A 26,221-nucleotide genomic window follows, 5' to 3' on the forward strand; every position below is an offset into this window, starting at 1 on the left:
AATGATGGCTGTGGTATGTTTGGCAGCATGGAACAAACCGGAGAGGGGTGCAAAGTGGATTTGTGCCTGACGTGACCAAGACAGGCAGGAAAGCAGCTTGGTGAAGAGGATCTTGGCAGGGTATGATGGCGCCTCGGACTGGAGGTGGGCCCCAGCCTGTGCTTTAAAAAATTCTTTTGTAAAAGGCTTCTTATCTGTGGTGCACACACTAGCCTGTCAGCTGCTGCCCTGCTGTGCATTCCCCAGCCGACCTTGGGTGGGTGACGTGGCTTCTCTCAGCCAAGATGATTATGAGTGTTAAAGTGCCTGGTACCTAGGAGACAAGTTAAAGTAACCTCACGTTGGGTCCTTGTTGTGAAAGGAAGTGTGGTACAGAACGGAAACCAAGAGGTCTTTCTGCGGGCCTCCATCACATGCAGGGCACCCAGAGTCCCTTGCGTCAGGTCTTCCCATAGAGAATCCATGGAGTCAGGGTTTGGTGTGACTCCTCTATTCTGCTTGAATGGGTCACCATGGCCGAGCCCCAGTATGGAAGACTTGGGACACTGCCTGTGGCCACCTTCTGATGAGCCAAGACCACTCTCCTGTCCCCCAGAGTCTCTCCTCTAGCTCTCCCTGCCCTCCAGCCCCTTGGCACTTTTAATGCATTACCCGCTGAGCCTGGCCTTCAGTAGGGATGGCCGGTCCTTCTCAGACACATTTGGTTCCATGGCTGGTTAATGGGCCGGGGGAAGGAGGAGGTGGGAAATTCCTCTGGATTTGACTAGACCTTAAAGCAGTGATGGCGAACCTCTTGAGCTCGGCGTGTCAGCATTTTGAAAAACCCTAACTTAACTCTGGTGCTGTGTCACATATAGAAATTTTTTTATATTTGCAACCATAGTAAAACAAAGATGTATATTTTTGATATTTATTTTATATATTTAAATGCCATTTAACAAAGAAAAATCAACCAAAAAAAAAATGAGTTCGCGTGTCATAGGTTCGCCATCACTGCCTTAAAGTGATGATCCGCCTCAGGGTGGTGCATCCACAGCAGCCCATGTTCAATCTACACAGAGTAACCCTCCTGGTTGCATTCCTGCTACACTTTGTTTTGCTAAAATGACAATCTCCTCCCCAGCCTTCCGTGTTGCCAGGCTCTAGGAAGGGGGTGCAATGTGGGAAGGAAGAACTCTTGCCTCTCCGTGCTATTATGATTGATGGATGTTTCACCCAGGGCATCCTCAAAGGCGCTTGTGGGCCTCACTTTGGAAGTTTTCCCTTTCATCTCTCTGGAGCTCATAAGAACTTGTGTGCTCAAATGAGGATCCTATCATGTACTCCAGAGCCAAGGAGATGGCCTGTGATGACTCATAGGCTGAGACACCGTGCTTGGCGGAACCAAGCAAAGCTGCCTGACCCCACAGGAGGCTACAGAATTAGCCATGCATCTCCTCAACAACAACCACCTCCATATGCTTTGATACGAAACTCATCATGTGTTATCAAGACGAACGCCGGTAGAACTCCCAGAGCCAGGTCTAGTCCAGACAATGGTTTGCTGGAGGGTGATGGTATTAGGGGTTTAGAAGACTGGAGAGGCTTCTAACAGTTTATTTTCTCACCCTCCTGGCCAGACCCAGCTCCCCTCGCTGCCCTCACCTCTGTTTTATTTACACCTTTTTATTGCAGCTCCTGTCTCTCATCACTCCCAGTTCAGATGACCTCTAAACTCCATCCCCAGAGTCAGAAACTACCAGAGTCCTAAATGCAGCGAGGAAAACATCCTGGAGCTTTTGCATCTGGGAGTGAATATCTCACATCTTAACCAAACTTGATCACTGGCAAGAAGAACCTCACTCTAAATCTGGCCCCTTGCCCAGCCGGGTCGGGTGCCAGGGTGTGGCTGGCATGAGACTAAGTTCTTTAATGTATTAACAACAGTGCTGCATTTAATAAAAGCCGAAGAGCTTCTGAACACACATGTTAGAGGAGAAAAGAAGCAAAGTAGAGCCCAGGAGCTCAACAGAAGCAGGGTATGTGGTTGGAAGGAGTCGGTGGGTAGGGGGTGGGATGGGGCAGGAAGGCTGATGTCACTTAAGACCAGAAGCCCAAGGCCCTAAGGACCATGGAGGAATCTTTGCTCTATTAAGGCAATAACAATCCGTTAATTCGTTCCACAAACATTGATTGGAACTGTTCTAGACGACAAAGATCAGCACCAGAGATGGCTGAATAAAAGGCAAGGGTATTTTTCTGAGACTTTTCCTTCAAAAAAGACCAATCCAAGCAGTCTTACACTGGAATCCGTAGCCTCCTTGCTTACCTACATGCTTGCTACCTTCCTCCCACCCTTCCTTCATTCCTTCCTCTCTTCATCTCTCTCATTCTTTCTTCCTCCCTCCTTCCCTTTTCCTTCCTTCTTTTTTTTTCTTCTTTTCTTCCTTTTTTTCAGTAACCACAACTGTCTGGGGAAGACACCTTAGCCTGAAATGACCTCACTGCTACTTCCTTTGTTTGTAAAGGTTATCTGATGGCGCTGGTGAAAAAAATGAGTAAAGAAATTTGAACACAGATTTTGTAAGTCTTCCCCGGATAGAATCTCATAATGAAGAGCTGCATGTTTTTGTAAACAAGGCTTTCAAAGGTCACTATAGAATTCAAGCTCTGGCGATGACAAGTATATACCTATTGAGTAAATGGGGAGAAAAACTGTCCTAATGTGATGCTAACAGGTAATGGTGGTTTGGTTAAAATTTTCAATGTCAGCATCACATGCGAGCTCAAAAAATATTGTCTTTCAAACTACTGTCTGAACTCTCTTATATAAAGGCATTAATTGCCTTTATGGCAGCTCCACCCTCATAACCAAAAGCCCCACCTCCAAATGCCATCACGTTGGGGGTTATGTTTCAGCATATGAATTTGGGGGGAACACAAACATTCAGTCTATAGCACCCAGCCTCTCAGTTCTATGACCTACTCTACACCAACGGCCTTGTCACCTCTACTCCCTCCCACGGCCACACCCTGGAACCTGTCACTACCACTGACTGCAGCCCTCAATTATCTCAGTTTCTAATGTCCCAGCCCCAAACCACTAGGCCCTGTCTTCCAGAACTTGTATTTTTCTCCTTTTCTTTCACAGACTCCAATAATTCTTCCTCCAAGTGAGACCTACAATCTATGTATTACTCAAGTATGCTTTCAGTCATAATTTCCCCCTTCATTGCTTCATTGCCCTCAACTTGGATTTCACAGCTCATCATCACAGAACTTCCTTTTATATACCCCAACTCTCTCCATTGTATTTGCCTGTCAGAACTTCAACCATGGCTGACCTAACCAGTAACAAGATGGAGAAGCAAAGCGACAACAGATGTCTCTTCCTTTATCTCTCATCCTGCTTCGGACATGGCTCCATTTCTCTGCCCCCTTTAGAACTCTTTAAGAGGCGTCCAATTACTGTCAATTTCTTTTCTCCCTTCTTGTTGGAGCTCACACTCATTAACTTTGTTACCTTGCCCCACTGAAACAGCTCATTTCAAGATCCCTGAGGACGTCCAGGTGTCAAATCTAGTGGGCGAGCCTCAGACCTCACCGTTTTTGACCCATCAGCAGCATTCTTTGATGGAGTAGATCGCTCCACCCTCCTGGTTTGGACATGCACTCCCCTTGGATCTCCTCTGACCTCGCTGCTTCTCCTTACATTTCTCTGACCCTAAACTTTGGAGTAGACCAAGGTTCAGGCCTTGGACCTTGCCTCTATCCCTCCTTTCTAATCTCATCCAGTCTCATGGGCTACATTACTCCCAAAGTTAAATCTCTACCAGCCCAGACCTCTACCCCAAACTCCAAACTTTGATCTCCAATTTGACTTCTCTACTTGAATATCTAACGGACATCCCAAACTTAATAGCACCTATCCCTCCAGTGTGTTCCTCTCGATCGTCTTCATCACGGAAAAGAACAATTCCAGTTGCTCAGGCAAAAGCATCTCAGGGTCGTCCTTGATTCCTTTCTTCCTCTCATGCCCTTCATGTGACCAATTAGTAAGTCATGTTCATTTACCTTCAAAATACATCAGAACCCAGTGCTTCTTGCCACTGCTTCCAGTATGATCCGAGCCACCATCACCTCTCAGCTGGATTATTTTGAACCTCCTAACTGGTCTCACTGCCTCCATCCTCATCATTACCATCCCCTCTCCATCAAGCAGTGTATGTAAACTTTTAAAAACTCAAGTCAAATCAAATTATTCCTTTTCTCCAAACCCTCTGTAGGCTTCTTACCTCATACAGAGTAAAAGCCCAAATCCTTACAGTGGCCCACAGGCCTAATATGATCTGGTCTCCAGTGACCTCCTCTCCTACTTCTTCCCCACATCTCTCTGCTTCAGCCACAGTGGTCCCTGTTCTTGGATCCAGAAAGCACAGTCTTACTTTGCGATTTTTGTACTTTGAATATTCCTTTTCCTAGGACAGTTTCCCCAGAGAATCACATGGCTTGCTCCCTTACTTTAGATGTCACCTTATCAAAGACGACTTCTCTGACTACCCTATAGAATGTCAAACGTACCTCTACCCCTGTCTTCCCGCCCCCTTCAAGTCATGCTTTACTCATTCCCCTTGGAGAGGCAGAAACCAGACACTAGACAAATAGGGAGCATGGAAGGCAGAGGCTTTGTTGTCCTAGCAGTGATTTTTGAGTAAAAGCCAAACCCTGCCTCCTCTCCAGCCTCACCTTTCGCCCTATGTTCTAAGCCACCGAGCTTTCCCGCACGTCTCCAAGTGACCCCCTGCTCAGGCATCATTGCCACTCTCTTCCCTACACCTGGAATCCCATCTCCCCCTCCTCTGCCTGACAAGCTCAAGCCCGTAACTCCAGGCAAGGGTCTCCCTTGGGAAGTTCCCCAGCCCCTGCCAGACCAGCCAGGATCCCTTGCCTGTGCCTGCACTCTGCTTTGCACACCTTCTCCTATCAGTTGTCAATGACAGGGCCCAATCTGTCTTCCTCCTCTGGTCTGTGAGCTCCTTGAAGACCCCATGAGTCTCATCTCTCACCTTCACCTCTGATCCCTAGTCCTGGGCACTCAGTTGAATTGTTGGTTAGCTCAGAAACATTGTGGTATTGGGTGTGGCAACAAAGGCCTCTTGAGCAATTGTGGGCAATAAGGAACTATTTACCTCCATTTATTGGGCAGGAGCGTCTATGTAAAATATTTTATTTGCATTTCACAAGAACACCTTGTGAGAGAAGTATAACCATCTCTATTTACAGATGGGACACTGAGGCAGTCAACACATGCCATTGGCCTTCCCTTCTGGGGTAGCTCATTCATTTGAGGGGAGGCCTCACTGTGAGAATTCTTTAGAGTTCTCTCATTTTATTTAGTCCCACATCAACTCTAGGGGGAAGACAGCAGAATTCTCATTTACAGAAGAGATCAAAACAAGACTTCCATAATGACAAAGCCAGGACTTCAAACACTGTCACCTGAGACTGGGAGTCAAATGGAACACCAGGTGGGAGTGAAGCAATACCTCAGGGACAGCATTATCTGGAGGAGCTGGCACAGCCCAAACAGGAGAGGAGTCAGGGTTCCAGGAGCCTTGGGCCTTCCTCTCCCTCCGCCCTAGGGGACACCCAACTTGATCTCTCCATCACCACTTCAGGGGGCGTTTAACTAGGTGCCTTATAGCTTTGCGCAATGGCAGTATCGTAGCCAATGAGGTTTATCTGAGGTGTGATTATTGTTAAAAAATAATAATAATTTTAAAAAATGTATGTGCCTCGTGTGTGGGATGCTGGGATAGATTTCTTGTCCTTAAAAGGGCAAAGGCTGGGTCTACACAGAGCTGGGTTGTTGGGACTGGCCAGCCAAGGGAGCAGGAGGGGAGATTGAGCAAAGACAATCTGTGGTGAGCATCCGGGTCTGATGAGGGCTGGCAGCTTCTGGTAGGAGCTTCACCTGGCCAGGTTGCATATTCCAAGCACAGGAAACCACAAAATACACAGGGCTTTTCACAACCTGGACTGGATGCAAATAATTCAAATTGCATGGAAATGCAGAAGCCTGACTTCCTAGTTTAAGAAACACTTGAAAAAGTGGTAGCACTTCCCAGAAATGTTTTAGATGCAGAGCAGGCGTGAAAATGTCCTGGGTGTTTCTGTTTTACTTTCCAGAAAGGAAGCAGTGAGGATTAGCAACGGTGCCATAAAGGACACAGGGCCTGGTTCGTCAGCCACTTAATAAACGGTAGTGGGGGTAACCAAGATGGCCACGTAGGTACACGAAGTACTCCCATCCTTCCACAAACACGTCAAAATTACAGCTAAACTACAGAACAATCATAATTCAGAACCACCTGAAATACAGCTGAACAAAAGTCCTACGACTGAAAATATAAAGAAGAAACCACATCGAGACTGGTAGGAGGAGTGGAGATGTGGAACAGGTGGCCCCACACCTGTGTGTGGCAGTTAACATTTGGGGGGGATAGTTCTGCTGCAGAGGTCTCCCCTGAGGGCCCAGGGGACCCAGCCCCACACCGGGCTCCCCAGCCCAGGGTTCCAGTGCCATGAAGAGAAGTCCCCATAACTTCTAGCTGTAAAAACCAGGAGGGATTGTGGCTGAGTGAGATGGAGCGTGCTAGAGTCCCAGCAGTTCCTCTTAAAGGGCCCACACACTGACTTACGCAGACTCACGTGCTCTAAGTTCCAGAGCTGGGGCAGCAGCTCGAAAAGCACCAGGGACACATGGGAAGAAACGGAATTATCTGGCTTTGGGGCGAGAGGTGAAGGGGCAGCTTCCTCCCAGACAGAAGTGCTGGCAGAGGCCATTGTTCCTCTGCTGAGTTCTCCTCCAACCTCCCACAGAGCTGGCAGGTGAGTCTCCATCAGCCTAGCCAACACTGTTCCACCCACCTTGGTGATTCCCTGAGACCCCACCCCGCCTGTTTCCAGTGGTGTTTCCATATGAATGGCCTGTATTAGCTCATGCTTCAGACTCTCCTAAAAATCTCTCGAACAAGGAGCATCTGGCTTCAGCATGCCCTGTACCTCTCTCTAAGTGGCCCCAGGCCTGGCACTAATGGCAGCCCATGGTGGTTCCCATCTAGGCCTCTCCCGGGACAAAACCCTGAGATGAATGGAGATCACGGCCTGCAGGCAGCTGCCCTCGGTACATGTGGACAGGGTGCCCACAGTGTCTGCTCCACGCTCTGCCTGGTCCAGGGTGACCAGTCTGTTGTGACAATAGATCTCAACCCCAACAACTTGCTCCTCCTGAAAGACAGGCCTGACCGAGAAAGTTCCCAGGGGAGGTGGTGCAGCCCGAGGGACAGACGGGCTTTAGTCAGCCAAACCTGCGTCCGTATCCTGGCGCAGGCAGTGTGACTTCAGGCAAGTTTCTGGACTTCTCAGCACCCTCATAATAACCCGGGGGTAACGTTTCCTGCCCACAGGTGTTGGGTGATTCCCCTCAGCCTTCCCTCCCAGATACTTCCCTGACACAACAGTCAGCACTTCTGCCCCCACCGCATCTGCACACAACCCTCCCCACACACAGAAACACAACTGCGCCCAAGCCCAGACCTGCTTCCTGGAGAAGATCTGGAAGGACAGTGCTGAGCGGCCACTGGGGACATAGATCCTGGCCAGGGCCTTCCTGGCCTGACACCAGGTTCCAGATCTACACACACCAGACGAGAGTCCACTGGGCAGCGGGGAGAGGATTTCAGAACTTCTTTTTATCCTCATTTTTAGTTTTCCTTCTAATGTTTTTGCTTTTGCTTTATAAAAACCGCAATAGAACTGTGCAAGTGCATAAGTTATCATACATAACAATACATATGCCAGGGTATGCGCCCCCAAATGTCTTGTGGGTGTGTGACCCGGAAAGCTTGGAGACAGCGGCCATGGATCCTCTTCCTCGGCCTGGATAGTTCATGTCTGGCCTTTTCCCTGCTTGGTCCTCTCCCACACCCGCCCTGCCTGCAGTCTCATTCTCTCCTCCGAGAATGGCCTCTGGCTGAGAGTCAGCCCCTGGCTTCTCACGGTTTATAAGGGAAGTGTCCATTGTTACTGGCATAATTACCACAAGAGGCCCAACAATGCCCCTTCCCAGCCGTGGATCCCCTTCCTGTGGCCCCTCTCACCGCCACCAGCACCACCACCACCTCCCACACCTGCTGCAGGGTCTTCCTGTTGCCTACCCACCCAGCCCAGTTTCCTGTGTCAGCTGACCTGAGCCTGCCCACTTCCTCAGCCACCTCCCAGGCTTCTCATTCCCAGACCTTTGCTCCAGCCAGACCTCCCCCCACCACCCACACAACTTGGCACTCACACACACTGGCTGCCCTGCCTGGGCTCCCTCCACCACAGCTGCCTCATCAGCATGGTGAGCTGGCATCTCCCCTTCCCATGGGCCTGTGCCCACCCACAGTGGACAGGTGTTCCCCAAGGGGATTGCAGCCTGCGGCCTAGGATGTGGCAGGTACTGGATCAGGGGAGAGTAAGAGGTTAGCCCTGGCCCAGGACAGAGATGGGGCTCCTGTCATGCCCTCTCCTAAGACACGTGCCTGGGCCCCTCTGCCAGGGCAGCGAGCAGCAGTGGTTGTTGGGCAGGGGCAGGGAGTGGGAGCTGGGAGAGCCTGGGACACGGTGGATGAGGGGAGTGGGTGCCGAGACCATGCCCTGAGGAGGTGGCAAAAGACAGGAGGGTGTGTGAACGGAGGCTCCACGCCACCAGCACAGGCTTCATTGTCCCATTGCTTTTCACTTACAAGATAGAAACTCAAGGAAAAAATTATTAAAAACGTCAAGACAATGCACTCAGAGCATTAAATGACAAATGCAGGGCCGCTCTGACCCTGGGGCCTGTGGGACACGCCTGGCCTCGCTCCCCGAAGTCAGGCTAGATCATGAACACAGGTTGTGTGTGTTGCATCTCTTCTTCAAAGTCACCGTTTCCCTGAGGGAGGCTCCCACCATGGCTGATACACGAGATGCCATGCGGTGATATGCAGAGAAGCATGTTAAACACTTTAATTATTTAACATTTATTTGAATGTGTGTTTGAAAAACACATGACTATCACATTCCATCTATAATTTCACAGTGAGACTAGCTTAGTCAGTTCAGGCTGCTATAATAAAACACCGTAACCTGGGTGGCATATCAACAACAAAAATGTATTTCTCACAAATCTGGAAACTGAAGTCGGGGTGCCTGCGTGGCCCAGTTCTGGTGGGGGCCTCTTCCAGGCCGCACCAGACTTCTCATTGAAAGAGAGCAGGAAAGCTCGCCAGGGCTCCCCCTGTGAGGGCACTAATCCCGTGTGGGGATACCACCCTCATGAGCTCATCACCGCCCAAAGGCTCCACCTCATAATACCATCACCTTGAGGGTTAGGTTTCAACATGTGCACTGTGGAGCGACACAAACGTTCCGTCCATAATAGGTACATAGACTCCCTTAGAAATACATTTAAGGATAAGTTGCTCTAAAGAAAAATATTAAGTAAATAATAGTATGTGTGATTCTCAGAGATGGCAAAGCACGTAAAGATGGTGCCCAGAGTTTGGGGAATACGGTGCTGGACTGTAGCTTGTCTTTACAAGTCCCCTCCTCTTGCCCATCAGCCCTTCCTCTAGGGCCGTAGTTCTCAACCTTCCTAAGGCCGCGACCCTTTAATACAGCTCCTCATGTTGTGGTGACCCCCAACCATAAAATTATTTTCGTTGCTACTTCATAACTGTAATTTTGCTACTGTTATGAATCGTCATGTAAATATCTGATATGCAGGATGTGTTTTCATTGTTACAAATTGAACATAATTAAAGCATAGTGATTAATCACAAAAACAATATGTAATTATATATGTGTTTTCCGATGGTCTTAGGCGGCCCCTGTGAAAGGGTCGTTCGACCCCAAAGGGGTCGTGACCCACAGGTTGAGAACCACTGCTCTAGGGGCAGCCAATGCTGAATAAACGAATAAGCAAATCAACCATTGAAAACTTGGACCCACAGTCTGAGTCTCTCTCCTTTGAAATTTTTATTTGTAGGACTTTTTATGATTAATTGACTTAGGAGTAATTCCTAGACATGTTAGAAAAATTTGCTCAAGAAATTAATTCCTCTTTACAATATACAGAGCTTTCCCGGGCTGGTGTGGCTCGGTGGGTTGAGTGTTGTCCTATGCACCAAAAGGTCTCCAGTTCATTCTTGGTCAGGGCACATACCTACGTTGCAGGTTCCATCCCCAGTCAGAGCCTGTCCAGGAGGCAACCAATCAATGTTTCTCTCTCTCATTGATGCCTCTCTCTCTGTCTCCCTCTCCTTTCCTCTCTCTTTAAAATCAATAAAAACTTATTTTTTAAAAGTAAATAAAATATGCAGGGCTTGTTTATATATATATTTTTTAATTGATTTTTTACAGAGAGGAAGGAAGAGGGATAGAGAGTTAGAAACATCGATGAGAGAGAAACATCGATCAGCTGCCTCCTGAACACTCCCCACTGGGGATGTGCCCACAACCCAGGTACATGCCCTTGACCGGAATCGAACCTGGGACCCTTGAGTGCGCAGGTCGATGTTCTATCCATTGAGCCAAACCAGTTAGGGCATGCAGAGCTTGTTTTAGAATAGCCTTCATGCCTCCCTTTTTTGGGGTCTCTCCCTGACTACTAGTTCAGAAAGAGTGCCTGGTGATGAAGCAAATTCACAGCATGATGCAAAGTGTGCTCTCATCCAGCCCTCGGCCCCAGGAGGCTGGGTCCTGCAGGTGGTCTAGATGACACTTTGGGACATGTACTTCTGGGCATGGATGAACAAGTAGCCAGCTTTATCATCAAAAATTGTCGGCCATGGCCGGTGGTGCTCAGTGGTTAGAGTGTCAGCCTGTGCACCGAAGTGTCTTGGGTTCAATTCCTGACCAAGGGCACGTACCTGGGCTTCGGGTTTGCTCCCTGCCCCCGGTCAGGGCTCATGCAGGAGGTAGCCAGTTGATGTGGCTCTCTCACATCGATGTTTCTCTCACTCTCTCAAATTAATAAGTAAATTTTTAAAAATATTTTATTGATTTTTTTACAGAGAGGAAGGGAGAGAGATAGAGAGTTAGAAACATCGATGAGAGAGAAACATTGATCAGCTGCCTCCTGCACATCTCCTACTGTGGATGTGCCCGCAACCCAGGTACATGCCCTTGACCAGAATCGAACCTGGGACCTTTCAGTCTACAGGCCGATGCTCTACCCACTGAGCCAAACCGGTTTCAGCAATAGTAAGTAAATTTTTTAAATGTATCAGCCCTTAAAGAAATGGTCTCTAGCTTCACCTCTCAAATTTCACCTTATCAAATTTTTTAAAAAGATAGAGACTGAACTGTCACCCGTGACAAACATTTTTGAAACAAGTTTTTCTAAAATGGAGAAAAAGAAGAAACATATTTAATGGTCGAAGGCCAAAGCCACCTGCAGCTTCAGTAGTCTTTGCCAGGTGGCCAATTGTTTCTTGAATAATTATGAATATATGTTTATATGGTTTTGTTTTATTGTTTTGTGGGGTTTGTTTGTTGTTAATCCTCACCTGAGATATTTTTTTCCCACTGATATTTGAGAGAGTAGAAGGGAGGAGGAGGAGAGAGAGAGAGAGAGAGAGAGAGAGAGAGAGAAACATCGATGTGAGAGAGACACATCGACTGGTTGCCTCCTGCACGCACCTGGGAATCGAAACTGGGAACCCTTTGGTCCTATGGCCGATGACCTAACCACTGAACACACCGGCCAGCGCTCAGGTAAACATTTTGAATGGACTAATACTTTTCAGGACTTACCAGTCCCATAAATCAAGGGCTGGACATGCATGCTCATTGTAAAAATTCCAACATTACAGACATGGGTGACTCAAAAGGCGAAAGTTTCCTCCTATAACTGCTTTCCAGATATAATCAGTGTTTCTAGTCCTTGGCATATGCTTCCAGGGTGCAGGGTGCAGGGTGCCACTACTCATTATGTGGTAAAGATTTGCCTCTTTCCCTTGACTCCGCCTTGGACATTGCTTCACATCAGTTCATAAAGATCTACCACGTAAGAGGACTTTTTACAATGGCTCCTCAGACTCACATTTTGGTCCGATTCAATAGAACAAGTGTCTGCCGAACTCGACTTTCTCCCCATCATCACAGGCCAGGAAAGATGACACTCACCAGCTTTTGGGAAATGGCCAGCTGTTCTCTAAGACCCTTCCATGCTCACTGCCCACAACCCACACCCTGTCCTGCACATCCCACTGTGGGCTCTGCTGTCCATCCACACCACCCTGGCCAGGTCCACCCACCTGACCCAAACGGTGACTCTCTTCAGGCAAACCTACCTTCTCAGCTGGCCACTGTTCTCACAGGAAAAGTCTGAGTTCCAGGGAAGAGTTAATTTATTCCAAAATGTACAAAGAAAAATTGCATAATCAAAATGAATAAATGTTTAATTGTGTCAACTTTATTAATTTAATATATTCAGTATTTCTAAAAATTTCATTACATTTGAAAAATGCATTGAAAGTAACATTTCCACCTTTGCAAGAATTCTTGAAAAGTGCATGGAGGCCTGTCCAGGTAGCTCAGTTGGTTAGAGCGTCGTCCCGGTAGGCCAAGGTTTCAGGTTGATCCCTGTCAGGGTACATCCAAGAGGCAATCAATGAATGCATACATAAGTGGAACAACAAATCGAGGTTTCTCTCTTTCTCTCTCAAAAAAATCAATAAAAAATTAAAGCAATTTTTTAAAGAAGTATATGGAATTGTCAAGAAATAGTGTGTCGCTCATATACTATTGTTTTAAAAAGCAAAATTATTAAAACCATTTAAAAATATTTTACAGCCCGGTTGGTGTGGCTCGGTGGGTTGAGCATTGATCTATGAACCAGGAGGTCATGGTTCAATTCCCGGTCAGGGCACATGCCCAGGTTGCAGACTCCATCCCCAGGAGGGGGCGTGCCGGAGGCAGCCAATTGATGATTCTCTTTCATCATTGATGTTTCTATTTATCTCTCCCTCTCCCTTGCTCTCTGAAATCGATAAAAATATTTTTTTAAATATTTTATAACAAAAATATAGACACACATGTGAGTATATATATGTATATATACATACCTACACAATAGTGTGGGTTGTATTTATGTGTTTGATGTGTCGTCGGAACAGAGTCTCTACAAGTAAGCAGAGGGCCAGGGGCTGTGCAGGCCTCCACAGGCACAGCCCCCTCAAGGAACCCTGTGCTCAGCCAGGATCCCATTCTGCAGGCGGGAGATAGGAGTCCTGCTGAGTCCAGAGGAAGTTCTTGAATAGTCTCTAAAAACAGTCTCTCCCACACGGGTCGAGGTATTAGTGGTCAGAGACTAGGAGAATCAGAGGCAGTGCTGAGAGAGCGGACAAAAAAGGGAAACCCACAGCCTCGCAGGTGTTTTCAAAGCTCCCTTGGCCCTCCAGAAAAATGCAAAATTCTGCCATTACAGGAAATGCCTTTATTGGCTTAGATCCCCACTGAAATGCAAGTAACTTCAGGAGAAAACGGATCTTTTTTTTCCCCCTTAAAAAAAGTGTAGCATGTATAAAAAGAGCACCTGTGTTAAGAGTATGACCTAAAGCCTTTTTACATAAATACACCCCCGGGTTAGCACCACCCTGAAGAATACAAAGAAAATTTCTACCAGGAGCCCTCCCTGCTTCCTCCCAGGGAAAATCCTCCCGCTAAAGTAACCACCTGTCTGATTTCTGCCGCCATAGGATAGTTTGCTTGTCTTCTTAACTTCATGTAAATGGAATCATAGGGGCTGTACTCTTTGTGTCTAGCATCTCCGCTCAGCGTTGCACCTGTGAGCGTTACCCAGTTGCTGAAAGTGAAAACAGGCCTTTCGGGCGATAGATTTCGCAAGGACAGATCGCACACGGCCTGGCATGCCTCTTACCGCCTCTCCCACACCCGCTTCCACACCCTGCAGTTATCACAACTCTCCTTCTTCCGCACAACACACGGACGTGTGAATGGACAAATAAAAATCATAATTTTTTACAATTTTAATGTCTTTTTTCCTCCGTACAGAAGTTACACGTGCTCATTTAAAATTAGAAATTCGCTGAAACCAGTTTGGCTCAGTGGATAGAGCGTCGGCCTGAGGACTGAAAGGTCCCAGGTTCGATTCCGGTCAAGGGCATGTACCTGGGTTGCGGGCACGTCCCCAGTGGGGGATGTGCAGGAGGCAGCTGATCGATGTTTCTCTCTCATCGATGTTTCTAACTCTCTATCTCTCTCCCTTCCTCTCTGTAAAAAATCAATAAAATATTGTTGGGAGCCATTATAAATCACATATACATCTCCAGTTTACAGCATAATAGGTTTATGGCTCCTCCAAGCCAACTCCCGGTTTGGCCTGGAGTTAAAAGATAACATACCCTCACCCTAAGCACACAGCTGCTACATCTCCGCTGATAAGCTCACAGCTGCGACATTCCAGAGCCTGTTACATCCTTAATGATAGGCTACCGCCCATGGACCCCCTTGCCCACCCCCTCCCTCTAGAACAACATAAATTCTACCCGCTGTAAAAATAAAATTGAGGCTTGATCAGAACTTTGTCTTGCCTCCATTTCTTCGCGTCTCCTATCCTCTCATTCCTTTGCAGGATTTGGTGCGGTGTACCCACAAAGCATGCCCTGCAGGTCGGGGCAAAATATATTTTAAAAAAAAGAAAGCAAGTCTTTAAAAAATAAATAAGTAAGTAAGTAAATAAAATAAAATAAGAAAGTCTAGCTTTGCCCTAACCGTTTTGGCTCAGTGGATAAAGCGTCGGCCTGTGGACTCAAGGGTCCCAGGTTCGATTCCGGTCAAGGGCATGTACCTTGGTTGCGGGCACATCCCCAGTAGGGAGTGTGCAGGAGGCAGCTGATCAATGTTTCTCTCTCATTGATGTTTCTAACTCTCTATCCCTCTCCCTTCCTCTCTGTGAAAATCAATAAAATATATTTCAAAAGAAAGAAAGAAAGTCTAGCTTTGATAATCTCCATGGCTCACTTAGGACTCCTGGCCGGTGGCCTTGGCCTGGCTCAGAACAATGAACTGGGTCAGCCCCCTGCTCCCTCTCAGGAGCATGGCCTCCATGACTCAGAAGGAAGTTGCATCTGGTGGAGACATTGGTCCCACCTGAACTGCGTGGTGCCGCCTAGACCCTCCTCCAGGACTGAAGAGCCTAACGCCCTGGCTGCCAGCCTTCTTGTCCCCACTCAGGGCAGCTCTCAGAGGCCAGCCAGCTCCAGAGTCTCGTGCTCGTGGGGTCGGCGGAGGGCTTCCTTGAGACTGCATGGCTGCCCAATTTCTCCTGCTACCCACTCCTGCTTTTCCCTTCACCCCACTGCCACTGGGCACACCACAATGAACTGCCTGCTCACTCGTCTCCATCTCAGCCTTTCCCAGGGGACCAACCTGCTCCGGGGAAGAAAGGAAGGATGACACCTCCGCATCACGTGTGCTGTGAACGGTCCTTCCCTTCTGACCTGGCTGAAGCCTGTACTTTCCTGTGAGGAGGGGAGGAGCTCTTCCCTTCCCTCACCCCAACTCTCACCCCAGGCTTCTGTACTTTCATCCCCCTAGAGCAGTGGTCTGCAAACTCATTAGTCAACAGAGCCAAATATCAACAGTACAACAATTGAAATTTCTTTTGAGAGCCAAATTTTTTAAACTTAAACTATATAGGTAGGTACATTGTTATTAACTTCATTAGGGTCCTCCTAAGGCTTAGGAAGAGCCACACTCAAGGGGCCAAAGAGCCGCATGTGGCTTGCGAGCCTCAGTTTGCCAACCACGGCCCTAGAGCAGTGGTTGGCAAACTTCGGCTTGGCAAACCGCAGCTCGCGAGCCACATGCAGCTCTTTGGCCCCTTGAGTGTGGCTCTTCCACAAAATACCGACTTCTGTGCATGGGCCACGAAGTTTCAATCGCACTGTACGTGCGCGCCTGCACATGGTATTTTGTGGAAGAGCCACACTCAAGGGGCCAAAGAGCCGCATGTGGCTCGCGAGCCACGGTTTGCCAACCACGGCATTGCTTATCTGGCACTCAGTCTCCTAAGAAAAAGGACAAGTTTTGCAAAAAGGCAAGGCCAGATCTAAATGACCTATCTGAGCCTTAGTTTCTTCATCTGTAAAATGGGCCTTCTCCAAGGCCACTCCACCCCCTGTGTCTTTCCCACCACCCTCCATTTGCCTCCACAGCCCCACTTCCACCACCCCTTATCTGAGCTCCCTTCCCCAATTCACACTCCACACTCCACCCAACAGCATTCTCCAGTGCTGGGGGAGGGGGAGATACAGCAGGGCACAGGTTCCTATGGGGTTCACATGTTACTGGGAAAATGGGGCAAACGACTGCCACAATTAGCCATCTCATGGCAGTGTGTGAGAGCAGTGCTGCTGGATGGAGCGCTTTAGCAGAGTGGGCCTCCTGAGGCCCCATTTTAATTAAATAGTGGCCCCCAGCACCTTCAGTGGTCTCCCCCCTCACCCCCCCACCCAACCAAGCCTGGATCTATATGTCTAATCCAGGGTGCTGTGATCTCTCACAACTCAACTCCCATCACAGACATTCCCTAGATGTTCCCACCTCTGCCCACTCACACACACAGTTCACTAGACATTCCCACCTCTGCACACTCACACCCACAGTTCGCTAGACATCCCCACCTCTGCGCACTCACACCCACAGTTCACTAGACGTTCCCACCTCTGCGCACTCACACCCACAGTTCGCTAGACATCCCCACCTCTGCGCACTCACACCCACAGTTCACTAGACGTTCCCACCTCTGCGCACTCACACCCACAGTTCACTAGACATTCCCACCTCCACGCACTCACACCCACAGTTCACTAGACATTCCCACCTCTGCCCACTCACACACACAGTTCACTAGACGTTTCCACCTCTGCGCACTCACACCCACAGTTCGCTAGACATTCCCACCTCTGCACACTCACACCCACAGTTCACTAGACATTCCCACCTCCACGCACTCACACCCACAGTTCGCTAGACGTTCCCACCTCTGCACACTCACACCCACAGTTCACTAGACATTCCCACCTCTGCCCACTCACACACACAGTTCACTAGACGTTCCCACCTCTGCGCACTCACACCCACAGTTCACTAGACGTTCCCACCTCTGCGCACTCACACCCACAGTTCACTAGACATTCCCACCTCCACGCACTCACACCCACAGTTCACTAGACATTCCCACCTCTGCACATTCACACCCACAGTTAGCTAGACGTTCCCACCTCTGCACACTCACACCCACAGTTCACTAGACATTCCCACCTCTGCGCACTCACACACACAGTTCACTAGACATTCCCACCTCTGTGCCGTTGCTCATACTGACCCTGCCTTCTGAGGCCCAGCCCAGATTCCAGCTCGTCTATAAAGCCTTCCTGGAACCCCCAGGTCACTGCCAAAGCATCTTTTCCCATTGACAATAGCATTTGCCATTAGCTGGCTTGTGTTAAAGGTTAAGTAGGTTAACTAGCTACAGTGCTTCTTTGGTTTAAAAAAAAAGTGAGCCCAGCTGGCATAGCATTGACCTATGAGCCAGGAAGTCACGGATTGATTCCTGGTCAGGGCATATGCCCAGATTGCAGGCTCGGCCCCCAGTAGGGGGCATGCAGGCGGCAGCTGATCAATGACTCTCTCATCATTGATGTTTCCATCTCTCTCTCCCTCTCCCTTCCTCTCTGAAATCAATAAAAATATTTTAAAATAAAAATAAAAAGGCAGTGGCATGCCCTCATGGCTTGGTAACATGTAAAATGCCTCCTATTTTCCCAGACTTGGCACCAAAACGTATCATTCCTATAGATGAGTCCTATAGTAGAGGGGAATGTTGATATATTGGCTTAGGTTTGGGTAAAATGCACAAAAAGGGTATGTGTCACCTGTCTGCTCCCCTCCCCAGAGGAGCAAATCCTGCACAATATAGGTGGGGACCTCATACAGGCCCACCAGGAGAGCCCCCAACATCTCTGTCCTTCCGGGATAGGGTGGCGGAGGGGAGGGGGGGGTGGCTCCTGAGAGGTCCCTGGAGACCATCCTACAGCTCTGTGCCCAGGGGCATTTGCAGAGCCAGGGGAGATGGTTCCCCACCCCCAGGGGCAAGGCTGGGACTCAAGGACTCCCACACAATGCCCCCATTGACACTAGTGGCCAGTCAGGATCTGGGTGCCATGGAAACCTCTCTTGGGAGCAGAGAGGGAAAGCAACAGCCCAGGCCTCAGACACTAAGTCCATTATCCTCCGAGCCCTCCCTGAGAAGCCCTATCGGCCCCCTCTGGCTCCCCGCCCCACAGCAGCGACAGCTTTCCTCTTGCTGGCCCAGCCTGGGGACCTAGAGGTCTCACCTGCCTCAGTGCACCCCCATCCTGTCCTGCCTACTCCCTGGAACGCAAAGGCAGCCCCATTCTGAGGCCAGAGAGCTCATTTCTTAGCCGCCCTGAGAGTGGAGGGAACACCAGGCAGAGAGAGGCAACCCAGGTAGTCAGTTCCCAGCACGCAGTCCCCCTTTTGAAGTTGAAAAGAAGAACATCTGCTCTGGGCGGTGGCTCAGCTGGTTGGACATCGTCCTGTACACTAAAAAGTCACGAGTTTGATTCCCAGTCAGGACGCATACCCAGGTTTTGGGTTCAATCCTGGTCAGGGTGCGTACAGGAGGCAAACGATCCGTGTTTACCTCATATCGATGTCTCTCTCTCTCTCTCTCTCTCTCTCTCTCTCTCTTTCTCTCTCTCTTTCTCTCACTTTCTCTCTCTCACTTTCTCTCTCTCCCTCTCCCTCTCCCTTCCTCTCTCTTAAATCAATAAAAGCATGTCCTCAGGTGATGATTTAGGAAAGAAGGAAGGAAGGAAGGAAGGAAGGAAGGAAGGAAGGAAGGGAGGAAGGGAGGGAGGGAAGAAGGAAGGAAAGAAAGAAGGGAGGGAGAGAGGGAGGGAGGGAGGGAGGGAGGGAGGGAGGGAGGGAAAAAGGGAGGGAGGGAGGAGGAAAATCTGTTCTCTGGTTGGGCAGCCCTGAGGGCCACCACTGTGCCCTCCCACAGGGAGGAAGGCCGGGTTCTGGGAAATGTCTCTGGACTCAAATAAACGCATGTGGACCCCCCAGTCCCTGTTCTGCTTGCAGGCCCCACCCATTCTTTCTCTTCTCCCAAGTCCTGGAACTGTTCCCTAGTGTCCCTCGTCCCACCACCTCCCTCTCCTGTCTCCTGATACAGAGTAAAATCCCAGCACATCTGGCCCAGAAGAGGCCCGGGGGATTTATAAAATAAAAACCATCTTTTTTTTTACTAATATATTTTATTGATTTTTACAGAGAGGAAGGGAGAGGGATAGAGAGTTAGAAACATCGATGAGAGAGAAACATCAATCAGCTGCCTCCTGCACACTCCCCACTGGGGATGTGCCCACAACCAAGGTACATGCCCCTGACCGGAATCAAACTCGGGACACTTGAGTCCGCAGGCTGACGCTCTATCCACTGAGCCAAACCGGTCAGGGCAGAGGCCCGGGGAAGTTAATCCCTGTGCCCACCCCATCTCCATCCTCACTTACCATTTTGTAGAGAAGCTGAGGCCGGAAAGGGGCAGGGACTTACCTGGGCTCCCAAGGCCAGCCCAGCGCCCGGGAACCTGCCTCTAGCTCCAGCCGACTTCATGGGAGCTCTGAGCAGACTCGATCGTCACAAGCCCCTAGCAAGCAGCAAAACCCACAGGGGCTGGAAGCTCCCAACCCAACCCAATCCAAAGTAGGGGCGGGGTCAAAAACTAGAAGGAAGGGCTTGTGCCTAGGGTGCCCCCTCCCCCTAACAGTCACCTAGATGTCCTCAGAGCACTCTTTTCACAGACACCAATATGGCCAATGAGGGCACCGGCCTTGAAGCGAAGCACCTGAGTCTGCTCAGGCTCCTGGAGGGAGGGGCTGGGCTGGGCGGGCAGCTGAGAGCAGCCTGGGCTTTGGACCCAGAGCTGGGGGCTCCGATGATAGCCGGGTGACCAAGGACAAGTTCCATAACCTCCCTTGGCCTCAGTGTCACCATCTGTAAAAGGAGAGCAATAAAAGCTGTCTCCACACCGTGTTGGGATGGTGCAGCGGTTCTCAACCTGTGGGTCGAGACCCCTTTGGCGGTCAAACGACCCTTTCACAGGGGTCGCCTAAGACCATCCTGCATATCAGATATTTACATTATGATTCATAACAGTAGCAACATTGCAGTTATGAAGTCGCAACGAAAATAATTTTATGGTTGGGTCACAACATGAGGAACTGTATTTAAAGGGCCAGAAGGTTGAGAACCACTGGACTGTATGAACTGGCCGAGGTAGACAGAAAGTGTTCAGTGGGGCTTGCCGAGAGCACTCGATGAACAGATCATGCGGACGGATGATGGATCATGTGCCATTATTATCTACACTAGAGGCCCGGTGCACAAAAATTTGTGCACTGGGGGAGTGGAGGGGGATCCCTCAGCCCGGCCTGTGCCCTCTCGCAGTCTGGGACCCTTCGGGAGATAACGACCTGCTGGCTTAGGCCTGCTCCCGGGTGGCAGAGGGCACGCCCAATCCCTAGGTGCAGCCCCTGGTCAGGCTCAGACCAGGGCTGATTGGGGAGTTGGGGCGCCGCCCCCTGTCATGCACAGAGCAGGGCCCAGCAGGGGGTTGAGGAGCTCCCCCCTGTCACTCACAGAGTAGGGCCGATAGGGGAGTTAGGGCACCACCCCCTGTCACACACACAGCAGGGCTGATCAGGGGGTTGGGGCGCCGCCACTGTCACACTCAGGGCAGGGCCGATGGGGAGGTTATGGCTCTACCCCGTCACACACAGAGCAAGGCCTGTGGAGGGGGGTTGGGGCGCCGCACCCTGTCACACACAGAGCCGCAGGGAAATCAGGGGTTTGGGGCGCTGCCCCCTGTCACGCTGATCCGGTGCCAGGAGGCCTCGTGGCTCCGCTGATCCCAGTGCTGGGAGGCATATTACCCTTTTACTATATAGGATAGAGGCCTGGGGGCCGGCTGGTTTGCCCTGAAGGGTGTCCTGGATCAGGGTGGGGGTCCCCACTGGGGTGCCTGGCCAGTCTGGGTGAGGAGCTGAGGGCTGCTTTCAGGCTGGCAATTGACTGAAGCTCCCAACCACTCCTTTTTTTCTTTTTCTTTTCTTTTTTTTTTAATTCTGGGCCAGCTTTAGCTCTGGCTCTAGCTCTGAGGTTTCCGCTGCTATAATCGAAACAATGTATAACTCTAGCTGTGAGATCCCGGCTGGCTGAAAGCTTTTTTCTGGGGTTTTGTTTAGCTTCTATATTTGCATCATAGTTTCTTAGAGTTGTAGCTCAGAGGCCGGCAAGTCAGGCGGGGAACGTTGGAGTCCGCAGTCACTGAAGCAAGCAAGCCTCATGTTCGCTTCCAGCTGCCTGGCTGCCGGCCGCCATCTTGGCTGACAGTTAATTTGCATAAGGATATGCTGATTAGCCAATGGGAAGGGTAGCGGTCGTACGCTAATTACCATGTTTCTCTTTTATTAGTGTAGATGCAACCTTTTACCCCAGAACTTTGGGCACCAACTTAGGTACGGGGTGGGGGAGCCCAGGGAGGCCCTGAGTGACCCCAGAGAGGCCCAACCGGCCTGAAGCAGGAAGAGGAGACAGCCAATGGTGGGATTGTAGTTGGCGTAAGGCCCTGTCCGGGGCCTCCCTAGCATTCCTTTTGGGATTTAACAGGGGGTGGCCGGTCAGTTCCTGGAATGGCCAAGAAAAACAAAGCGGTTATTCTGAGTGAAATTGCGGCCTGGGTGAGGCAGGCTGGGTCTGCTTTAAATTAAACACAGCATTTCTGAGATTCTTTCATCTCCTGCCACTGTGAGTTAGAGGTTAGCGGAGACATTACCTCACCTTCCTGCTCTGAGGTGGGGAAGCTGACCGGGTGTGGGCCGAAGGCTGGGATGAAATGGGGGGCAGGGGGGAGATGGCTGATAGCCCCACCTGGGCCCCTGGGGCTAGAGATGAGCAGGTCCTCCTTCTCCAACACCCAGTCTCCCTCTGGGGTTGGGGGTACTGGCTCTTTGGGGGTGCAGAGGTGTTTCCATGTTTGTGGTATTTGGCTGAGTAATGACAGCATTTACAAATACACTCCTTTTGTAGGACTTGAAAAACACTCACCTGCAGCTCTGCACGTTCAAGGCTGGCCCCTTTCTTGCACTCAAACATGTGGGCACTGCGTGGCCAGGCCTGCCAGTTCCCCCCAGAATGTCCCTGCAGGGGTGCCCGGGTTAAGGGCGGAGCTCAGTTCTGGTTCGGGAAATTGCTCTTGGCCAGCCTTGTAGCTTGTGGAGGCCTAGAAAATTCCGGGTGCTGGAGTCAGGCAGCCCCAGGTGGGTTCCCGCGCCCTGAACGGCGTTCCCCTGCTCTGCCTGGACCTCGAACATCCTCATCTTTAAAAGAGGGGAGAGGATGCTGACCTCCTGGTTGTCATGTGGAGTCAGTGGAATGCAATGTGTTCAAGGTTCTTTTGTTTCAAACGAAGTAAATCCAAAGTGTTTTGGTTGTAAGAAATAGGAACTTCCTCAAGCTGCCGTATGTTAAAGGGAAGTCTTTGGTATGGAATCGAGGGACCTTCATGAAAAAGGCACAAGGCCTTTCTGAGAACTGAAACCAGGAACCCGAAAAGGGATTTGCGGTTTCTCTCTTCCTGCTTTGTCTCTGCGTGTCCTGGGGTACCCGTTCCTCCCGGCGCCTCGTATCCTGGGGTACCCGTTCCTCCCGGCGCCTCGTATCCTGGGGTACCCGTTCCTTCCCCTGCCGACCAACTTTATCTTCCCCAATTACCACAGCCCGGGCTGCTAGGTCCACCGTCAGTGCTCAGTACATGAAGGGCAGCTTCTGCTGTGTTACTTGGGTTTGTTTTTGTTTTGTTTGTTTGTTTGTTTGTTTTAATGTTTATTGATTTCAGAGAAGAAGGGAAAGAGAGAGATAGAAACATCAATGATGAGAGAGAATCATTGATAGGCTGCTTCCCACTCGCCCCCTATTGGGGACCGAGCCCTCAACACAGTACCAGGAATCGAACCGTGACCTCCCAGTTCATAGGCTGATGCTCAACCAGTGAGCCACGCGGGCTGGGCATGTTACTGTGGTGTGTATGTGAATGTGAACACGCGGAACATCCCACTTGGCCTCCAGAGGGGCTCCTCCAGCATCTCCCCTCACTCTGTCCCTGGCGCTGACCTGTGTGCACTGTCTCGACTGAGCGTCCTCGGCTTCTGGGTTCTGGCTGAGTCCAGCCCCCAGTGGGTACCAGCAAGAAAAGGCAGAGCAGGAGGGAGAGCCGGCAGGGCATTCACGCTTCTAGCTCCTTGCCTGTGGCGATGGGCTGGCAGTGGGGTGGCTGGTTCCCACACGGAAGGCCACGGCACCCTCCCAGCCACCCTCCTTCAGCGACAGCCTGTCCGGATTCCTGTGACCACCTCCTCTCCTGTCCCTCCGGCTCCCCATGGTGATGGCTCTCCACAGCCACTACCCAGAGGTGCTGCACAGTCCTGTTGGCTTCCTTCCATCTTACCCACAGCTTTATGAATAGTCCATTCATGTAATTCTCTCCCAAAACAGACCTGTGACTTTGAGTGGCCGTCTCTCTCCTGGGGGCACTCTGAGAATACAGGAAGGTTGAGGGGAAGGACAGCTACGTCCCCTGGCCTCACCTCCCACTCTGGTTCCTTTTGCAAGTGGATGAAGGAGCTAGAAACTCTTCGAGATAAACATCCCAGGTAAGATATGCAGAACTGAGAAGACACCCAGAATTCTCCTGGAAGTGAAAAACAGTACAGTTGCCGTGCGGGGGAGAAGGGGGAGGAAGGGGAGGGAGCGGGGGTTGCAGAGATGACTTCTCTTGTAAGAAACTCTCCATCGTCCTGGGGGATTGTGGCCCACGTAACAGAGTTGGAAATATGCTGCCAATTCAGCAGAAGCCTCTCTCTTTCTCAGAGCACAGCTGCCTAAAAGTGAGCGTCCTACAGGCTGTGAACAGAGACTACTTCTAAGTTGCCGACTTCCCTGTGTCTTTCGCTCCCAAATTCAATGGATTGGTTGCCAAAAACTCTGTCTTTTCCTTTCTTTTTCCAGGTGGCTCCTGCATATCTCCCCGTGGACTTGACCATGACAATGGCCTATGACAGACCTCCCTGCCCTGGTCTCTCTTGTTCAGTCTGTTCCCCAGCCTGCTGTCAAATTAGTCTTGGCTTAACACAGACCCTTGCAGGTCAAGTTCCAGATCAAAAGTACTCCCCGGCCCCCTGAGGAAGTGTCTGCCTGCTGCAGCCTGACAGCCAAGGCCTCTGCAGTCAGTGCCCAGCTCAACGTTCTGGTCTACCCCCATTCCAGGAACGTCACACTCCTGACAAGTCAGATTCCTCACGGACCTGCCAGTCCTCCCCCCCCCCCCCCCGCCGCCATTCCTCCCGCCCCCCCCCCCCCCCCCCCCCCCCCCCCCGCCATCTAGTCTTTAAAATGCAGTTCAAATCCCACTTCCCAGGAAGGGCTTCCCTGCCCACTGAGCCAGAGGTGTCTTCTCGCATTGAACCCTTACCATTCAGAAGAGGAGCACTCAGAGATCAAGGAGGAAGAGCTGAAGGAAGGATCGCTGAGTTCATACCCCAATGACGGTGTCTGTGCTTGCCCACTTGGATATGCCCCTGTGTGCCTCCCTGTACATAAGTGTGGCCACCTCCACCCCAGAGCCGCTGAGGGGAGCCCCTTCGGTTTCCAGTGACGTCATCTCTCCTCAGGCCTCTGCATTATCTGGTTTCATCACACAGGGGCCCCTGGTTGTCTCATCTGAATGCTTGGGTCCAAGGTTAAGTGGGCGTCTTGAGGATTCCTGGACACTGGGTTGATCTTCGCGGCATCAGGAAAGGCTCTTCCTTCTTGGCACAATTGCATCTTCGGATAGGGAGTCCCGACCTGGTTTTATGAATGAATGCCAGGAAACCTTGTGCCTTCGTTTGCCCACATAGGAAGCCCAAGTCTTCTGCTGCTTTTGAGGTTAAACTTCAGTGGGTTTCAACCAGTTTTGGTTACACACTCACACACACAGCGTTGAGCGTTCATCATACTTCTGATCATTCAATCCAGAGTTTGCACTTGCCTTGACTACATAACAAAGGCCTCTACAACACTATGGCAATGAATACCATGCGATTAATTTTTGGCAATTGATTATGCATGCCTTAAGAAAACCATAGACTTGTAAGGTTATTTTTATCCCTGAAAGAATTCCAGAATGATTAGTTAACCATTAGATTTTGATCACTAACAGTATGGAAATGAAAATAATTTAAATTGGAATACTTTTTAAGAAAAAAATACTCGTCATGGGATGAACTATAATTTACTAAGAATAAATCATGCCAAACTAATCTCGTTTTATTTGTAGTCATCAGACTGACTAAAGATGTACTGCAGATGAGAATCAAGGAATGTCAAGCTTGCAACTGAGGTACATGCCCTTGACCGGAATCAAACCAGGGACCCTTCTGCCTGCAGGCCAAGGCTCTATCCACTAAGCCAAACCAGCTAGGGCCTTCTCACCAGTTTCTTGGGAGAGACATAAACTTCCATCTTGTTTAAACCATTGTATTCACTGTATTTCAAGGTATCTTTGTTACTGCAACTTCGCTTGTATCTTTACTAATATAATAATTAAACCTACTACTAAGAGTGTTCTTCAGCTTCTTGCTTCTGAAGATGAATGGGGCAGAAAATTGTGGTGGGCTCTACTGGCATTTCCCCCCATTTCTTGGTCAGTCCGTCCGTCAGTGTTTATTGAGAGCCGCCCAAGCGCCAGAGGCTGGCTACTCACAGTGCTGGAGATACAATGGGGAATGAAACAGACATGGGCACTTGCTCTGACGGAGCCTCCCACATAGTGGGGAGACCAGCATTAAAGAAATGCCACAAATAAATATCTAATTACACATTCTGATTTGTGTTTGAATTAAAAGTATAATAAGTCTCACAAGGCTCTAGTGGGGTCTTCATTTAGTTTGGAGAGCTCCGGAAGGCCTTCCCATTAGAGAGACTTCTATGCTAAAGCCTGAAGAATGCGTAGGAACTAACCAGGTGAAGAGGTCATTTATACCATGGGATACGATGCAGCAGT

The 26,221-nt window shown here is 49.9% G+C and overlaps 1 non-coding gene across 1 annotated transcript; it reads left to right on the forward strand.

Annotated features, from left to right (window-relative positions):
• Positions 1–5,681: 5,681 nt before the first annotated feature.
• Positions 5,682–5,818, forward strand: LOC139020280 (U4 spliceosomal RNA). The gene has a single exon (XR_011473275.1). It is a non-coding gene; the product is annotated as a U4 spliceosomal RNA (small nuclear RNA).
• The last annotated feature ends 20,403 nt before the right edge of the window (positions 5,819–26,221 follow it).

Source organism: Myotis yumanensis, unplaced genomic scaffold (assembly GCF_028538775.1).
Source record: "Myotis yumanensis isolate MYYU_CA2020_CCGP unplaced genomic scaffold, mMyoYum1.0.hap1 SCAF_11, whole genome shotgun sequence".
NCBI lineage: Eukaryota > Metazoa > Chordata > Mammalia > Chiroptera > Vespertilionidae > Myotis > Myotis yumanensis.